Raw genomic sequence first — 7,553 nt, 5'->3', positions numbered from 1 at the left:
CAAGAAATCCTTTTCGGACCATAGTTGGATTCTCTTCGATATCAATCTCGAGCTAGAGAAACCGACCCCATATAGAAACCCTAGAAAAACGAACTGGCACATATTCCTTAATTAACCCAGTCTAGAGATCCCTGGACGTCCGAGGGCTCGCATCTGGATACCGAAGATGAAATTCGAAGCTAAGCAGCTAATCCCATACCTACAAGCACACAACCGCATTGGTCCGATGGATGACTGGAGCATCATCAAAGCGGAGGCTCCGCAAAAGAACAGTGTGACCTTCCTTCTCCACATATCGGAGAAGAGCATCGAGCCACTGGGAAAAGGGGACAACAAACTTTGGTTCGGCGTGAGGAAAGCGCAACTGAAGATATTCTGTTCTGCAAATCTGAAAGATGAGCAGAACGAAGTTGACGGCGCCAACGAGTTGCTCACGGGCATGCAACTTGACGACGCCGCTCCTATCAAAAACGATGGCGTTAACGAGCAGCACCATGGGTCTCAAAGTTGTCCAAATAAACCTGCAGCACTCGCGGATTGCAACGGACAACCCAACCGTTCTTCTGGTGAAGGGGTCGACTGGAAAAAACCATAGCCTCTTCTACAAACGGACTGAAGGTATCCCCACATCTTCTATTGTAGCACAAAAACATTGGAACATATTTTTAATGCCATCATATTGTTTACAGGATGTGACAGCTGTTGAGGTGGAAGCCGCCGACGGTGTCGGCATAATACTGGCTTCCATCTACATGGCACAGGATCGGCCAGCACCACCCGAGGAGGCTCGTCGGCTTGTGCTTGAACCTAGAAACAAAAACCTGCTACTCGAATGCGACGTCTACGCAAGGCACTTTCTTTGGTGCAGTTCGGAAACGAATGAATGAGATGAGTCTTTTACCGATTTTATTTTTAGTACTAACCTGACGGTATGTCACAGAGGTAATATCCCACTTTCACCTTTCCTAGTACGCATTACTTTAGGGGATGGGCGAAAGTGATTGATATTACTCTACTGTCCGAAAACAGTTCAGTAAGGGTAGACAAAGGGAGGGTCGCCAAAAAAAATTATTTCTCGGATCACAGCTTGATCCTTTACGAGCTGCATCTGAGGGTGGATACACCCTTACTGTATCGAAACCTATTAAGAACTATTTGGACAGCCAAATTACTCTCGCGGAAAACCTTGAGAGTAGGGTTACATCATTGGTGAAGACACTCAGTAGGGCCTACAAAACATCGTGTCCAATTAAATATAGCAAAAAATCCTGGTGGAGCAATGCGCTCTCGAAATTAAAGGAAGAAGCCAGATCAAAATTTAATCTCAGCTACTCAACAGATAATTGGCAATTGTACAGAGAAAGTCGGAGACAGTACAAAAAGGCAACTAGGGCCACCAGAAAGGAAAGCTGGAGGGATTTTTGTTCTTCGATCGAACCTACCAGAGATTCTGCGCGGCGCAGCTGTATTTTGTCCAAAGATTACTCAATGGCCCCAAGAGGCCAGATAGCACTTGGACTTCTACGGCAAAAGAGTCTCTAGAACTTCTCTTAAACACTCATTTTCCGAGATGTAGCACTCACGGTAGCGATGTTGGTAGAATCCGGCGGAGGCGCTATGATGTAATAGTCACAAAAGAGAAGGTTGCATGGACAATCAAATCATTTTCACCTTTCAAATCTCCAGGCCCTGATGGGATTTTTCCCAAGATGTTACAAGAAACTCTTGAAAACATTTTAACTTGGCTAATGGAAATTTTCAAAGCGTGTCAAAACCTAGGTTATATTCCAAATAGCTGAAAACCTGTTAGAGTTGTCTTCATTCCAAAAATAGGCAGGAGGGGACATGAATCAGCGAAGGACTTTAGGCCAATTAGTCTGTCGTTCTTCCTTCTAAAAACATTTGAACGGCTTTTAGACATACACATTAGAAGCTCGCTGGAGAGCTCTAGTATATCAATTGCACAACATGCTTACCTCAAAGGCAAATCGACGGAGACAGCGATTCACGAGGTAATCCGAACAATAGAAGGGTCTCTAGAAAGCAAACAGTACACATTGGCAGCATTTCTTGACACAGGAGGCGCATTTAATAACGTTAGTACAGATTCTATCCAACGGGCGTTGATAGACTTAGAGGTGGACAATTGCATCAGTAATTGGGTCACCTCTATGCTAGAAACCAGGATCATCGAAGTTAATATGGGTAATATCAGCATAACCAAGAAGGTCCACAGGGGGAGTATTGTCTCCATTTCTGTGGTTATGCGTTATTAGCAAAGTCTTAACAGAACTTAATAGAAGTGGGGTAAAAGCGGTGGCGTACGCTGATGATGTGGTGTTAATGGCGTCAGGACTGTGTCCTAATACGATCAGTGGGATCATTCAAAGGGCGCTAGGTGAGCTTAACTCTTGGGTTATTGGTTGCGGCCTAAGTTAAAAAAAAAAATAAATAATTGGCGCGTACACTTCTGTTAGGTGTTTGGCCGAGCTCCTCCTCCTATTTGTGGTGTGCGTCTTGATGTTGTTCCACAAATCGAGGGACCTACAGTTTCAAGCCGACTCCGAACGGCCGATATTTTTATAAGGAGCTTTTTCATGGCAGAAATACACTCGGAGGTTTGCCATTGCCTGCCGAGGGGCGACCGCTATTAGAAAAATGTTTTTATTAATTTTGCTTTCACCGAGATTCGAACCAACGACCTCTCTGTGAATTCCGAATAATAATCACGCACCAACCCATTCGGCTACGGCGGCCGCTTAAAACAGAACTCATGCTATTTACGACCAGTTTTTGCTCTATCAAACATTAATGTACAAACCCTCGCATTTCAACCAGTGCAAAGTACTTAGGAGTAATTCTGGACTTAGGACAAACTTCTTCTTTTGGACAAACTTAGCTGGAATTAAACACTGAAGAACGGGCTTACAGGCATACAAATCGAATTCTGCTTTCGCTTTATATGCTTCTAAACGTATACTAGGAAGAAGATGGGGTCTTCAACCCAAGTATTCATTATGGTTTTGTAAGGCCGTTATACGACCAATTTTAACGCATGGCTCGGTGGTTTGGTGGAAAGCTCTAGAGAGAAAATATATAATATCAATAAAATCAAATTACTTGGCAGAATACATAAATCAGTAGGTGCAATCAGACCATGTCCTAGGGAGGCACTGACATAAGCTATTCTGGTACATCTACATATCAAGAAGATGGGAAAACCGAGTGCATTTAGGTTAAATGAAGCTGGTCACTGGAAGGAAACAACTCATGGCCATCATAGTCTATTACTGCGCCAAACCCAGTATACCTCGAAGAGGACTGACTACATCGTCCCGACGGTAGCATTCAGTAGAAATTTTGCCTCTCTCTTTCCGTCTAGGAAAGAATGGAATAAGGGACTCTCACTAAACCACTTCGACACTACAGTTTATACAGATGTCAGGAAAATGGATTGTGGTGCTGAAGCTGGCATATTTTCTGATAGACTTAAAATTGGAAAATCTGTGCGTCTCCCTTATATTTGCAGTGTCTTTCAGGCGGAATTACTGGCAATTGGGGAAGTCTGTAGGCTACTAATCGCAGATCCCTCTTTTATGGGCAATATCGCTATTCTTTCGGATAGCCAAGCTGCAATCCATACACTGAATTCGGCGAAAACAACCTCTAAACTGGTGGAACAAAGCAGGACTAGAAATACCATCTTGAGCGAAAACCATAAAATAACCTTAATCTGGGTCCCGGGACATTGGAGATTGAAGATAATGAAAAAGCAGATGAACTGGCAAGAAGGGGACCTGCCATGAATAACGCTCTTGCAGAATCGGTATTCACACCTTTAAGTGCAGTCAAGAATACAATTTCTCTAAAATACCTCCGAATTGCGGATTGTAGATAGAGAGACCAGGCGAAATGTAAAATTAGCATAAAGTTATGGCCCATCTCCAATCTTAAGCAATCGTCAACATTGATAAACATGAAACGACGGAACGCCTGGAGACTAACGGCAGTCATAACTGGCTTTTGGTTTATGGGAGAACAAGCAGCCAAAATGGACATCCCTCACAACACGTACTGTCACAGTTGCAAACAACCGAAGAAGAAGAAAACAATATCATCGAAGATAGAATACTACGTGCGATGAAAAACTTTGACCCATACAAAGCAGCCGGCCCAGATGGGATATTCCTTGCTATGCTGTGGAATACTCGAGAAACGAGTGACTGGAGGTTTTTTTCAAAAAAAGCCTTATGCTAGGGCATATTCCAAAAAGCTGGAGGAGGATTAAGGTGATTTGTATCCCCAAAGCTGGTAGATGCGATCATGATACAGCCAAAGAAGACCTATCAGCTTAATCTCTTTTATTCTCAAAACTCTCGAGCGATTGTTGGTGGTATATCTTAGAAAAAAGATTACAAACACAATGATTGCATCATCCCAACATGCCAACCTCAAAGGAAAACCCACAGAGACTGCTCTTGATGAGGTTGTAAGTACGATTGAGAAGATCATAGAATTCGAACAGTATTCACTAGTCGCTTTCCTCGACATAGAGGGGGCGTTTAACAATGTTAGCATAAGATCCATAATTGAGGCTCTTAATATGTTAGGCACAGACATAGGTCTCAACGAATGGATAGAGAACATGCTTAAAACTAGAATAATCATCGGTGAGGTAGGCAGCAACACGGTAAAACGCTTTGTCCGCAGGGGAAGCCCTCAGGGAGGGGTCTTATCCCCTTTGCTCTGGTTATTAGTTGTCAACAATATCCTTACTAAATTCAACCGAAAGGGAATTAATATTATGGCGTACGCGGACGACATAGTGCTCATGGTTTCAGGAATGTTTCCAACCACAATCAGTGAGATTATGGAAGGAGCTCTGGTATTACCTAGTAATTGGGCCACAGACTGTGGTTTAAGTAAACCCGAGCAAAACTGAACTGATGCAATTCACTTAGAAAACCAAGATACCAAACTTTAATCCCCCAAAACTAAACGGCGTTAGTCTTACGCTAACCCAACAGGCAAAATACCTAGTTCTTATCTTATATCCCAAACTCAGCTGGAAGTCCAACGTAGAGTACAGGGTAAAGAAAGCGAATATAGCTCTATAGCTCTTTACACGTGCAAGAGAATGTTGGCTAAAAAATGGGGTATCCAACCAAAACTATCCAATTAGTCCTACACAGCCATTGTAAGGCCAATACTAACACTTGCGACACCAGTCTGGAGGCCCGCAATAGAAAATAAATACAACCAAACTAAGCGGAACAAGAGACAAAGAACAGCGCGTATCTTAACCACAAGAGCGCTTAGCACCAGTCCTTCTGAAGCGCTTAATGTACTAACACAAATATAGCAATTAGGCTTACATATAAAAACAATCGTTACTTGCAGCGCGGTGAGACTCAAAAACATTGGAAGCTGGACAACACAGTCGTACCGTCGCAGTAAGATTCTCCTTCAGGGACCCTCGCTGCTTAAAAACAGATCAGGCTACACAGTTCCCGACCTTAACTTCAAGAAAGACTTTACAGAACATTTTCCACCGAGAGCGGAATGGAGGAAAGGGAAGGTGATTGAAAGATACGATATTGAAATCTACACTGACGGTTCTAAGATGAATCACAGTTCACAGCGTGTTCCAGGCAGAACTCGGAGAAGCATGGAAATCCAAACTAGTTTCACAGTATAGAGAGGAACTAGAATTACTTAGGCGTTGACTTAAAATTACTCTGATATGGGTTTCCAGTCATATGAACATACGGGGTAATGACATAGCGTATGAGGTAGCAAGAAAAGGTTCGAAGACATAGCACCCCACCCCACTGAACACAATAATAGCATCCATTGCGTCACACTATCATGCTTTAGCCGAAAGAAGACGAAAGCAGTTAACTACATGTATTACAACAAGAAACCCATGCCCGTCGTACAAAATCCAAAGGACCAAACATTTCACGCATCACTGCAACCCTTAAAGGTCATTGGAAAGTAGGGGATCATTGAGCCAGACTCAACCTCCCCTTCAATCCCATCTGCAGAAGTTGTCAAGCGAAAGGGGTGAAAGAAAGTCTTTTCCACTACTTATGTGAATGTCCAAGGCTAGCTAGGGCACGACTTCGCTCCTTCGGTAAGCCTTTCTTACAGCAAATTAATGAAATTTTGGACGTCAAGATAAGGAACTTGCTGCTATACTTGGACCTCACTAAATGGATCTGACTTAGAACAAAACACAAAAAAACAAAAAAAAAAGACGTCATCCCACGAGAACAGTGGTAGTAAGACGGTACTGGTCTTAGTGATAAAAAATGAAAATACTTTACCACTTTAATAACAACAACAACACTTCTGTTAGATGTTTGGCTGAGCTATTGATGCTATTCGCGGCAAGCGTCTTTATGTTGTTTCACACATGAGGAACCTACAGTTTTAAGGCGACTCCGAATGGCAAATAGTTTTTCAAGGTGGAAATGCACTCGGAGGTTTGCCATTACCTTCCGAGGAGCGACCACCATTAAAAAAAACTTTTCCTATCATTTTGCTGTTTCATTCCCGGAAATTCGAACGTACGCATTCCCGAATGGTAATCTCGCACCAACCCATTCGGCTACGGCGGCCGCCATATACTGCACTCGAGTTAAGAAAATTAAAATACCTATGAACTCTAAGCAGATACTTAAAGATTTTTTTTTCAGAATTTTTTATTAACACATTCTAGTGTTGGTTTTGATACCTCTGTACTGAATAGAACGAGAACTTTAGATACTTAAAATTTTGACTTAAATGTGCCGATATTGAAGGAGATTAAAAAAAAACCTTCTATTATAATAAAAAATTTAAAATGTTAATAAATATGTATTTTGGAATTTATCTAAATTTATAATCATAAAAGATAATATATGGATGTAAATTATTATAACATTGGTATCAAATGAGAGGTGTGTGAGGAAGTCTTTTATATTATTAAATAATAGAATCAAGCAATTCAAATGATATTATTAGAATATTTTTCTTCTCCTTCATTGGTGTGATAACCGCTTACGCGATTTTGGCCGAGTTTAACAAAGCGTGTCAGTAATTTCTTTCAAATGAAGCAAAGTATTTCTCCACTTGAGCTTTTCAATGCAGAGGAGGCCCTCCTCTTCCTCTAATACCACCAACTGGTACCGCATTGAATACTTTCAGAGCCATGGCGTTTGCTTCAATTCGGACGACATGATCCAGCCAACGAACCCACTCAATCTTTATTCGCTGCCCTATGTCTACGTCGTCGTAAAGCTCATACAGTTCATTGTTCCATATCCAACGATACTCGCCGTCAAATATGTATTCCAAAGGAAGCGTCATCGGATGTTGACATTGTCCAACCTTCGGCGCCATACGTTAGGACAGACATATCAAGAGCCTAATACTAAACCTTTGTTCGTGGAGATAGGACTCTACTACTAAATTACCTACTTAGTCAAAAGTAGCACTTGTTGGCAAGAGATATTCCCCGTTGGATTTCAGGACTAACATTATTTTTGGTGTTAAACCTGATTCCTAAA

The sequence above is a fragment of the Anastrepha obliqua genome, chromosome 6, assembly GCF_027943255.1.
Source record: "Anastrepha obliqua isolate idAnaObli1 chromosome 6, idAnaObli1_1.0, whole genome shotgun sequence".
NCBI classification, from domain to species: Eukaryota; Metazoa; Arthropoda; class Insecta; order Diptera; family Tephritidae; genus Anastrepha; species Anastrepha obliqua.
Note: the sequence above shows the minus strand (reverse complement) of the source record.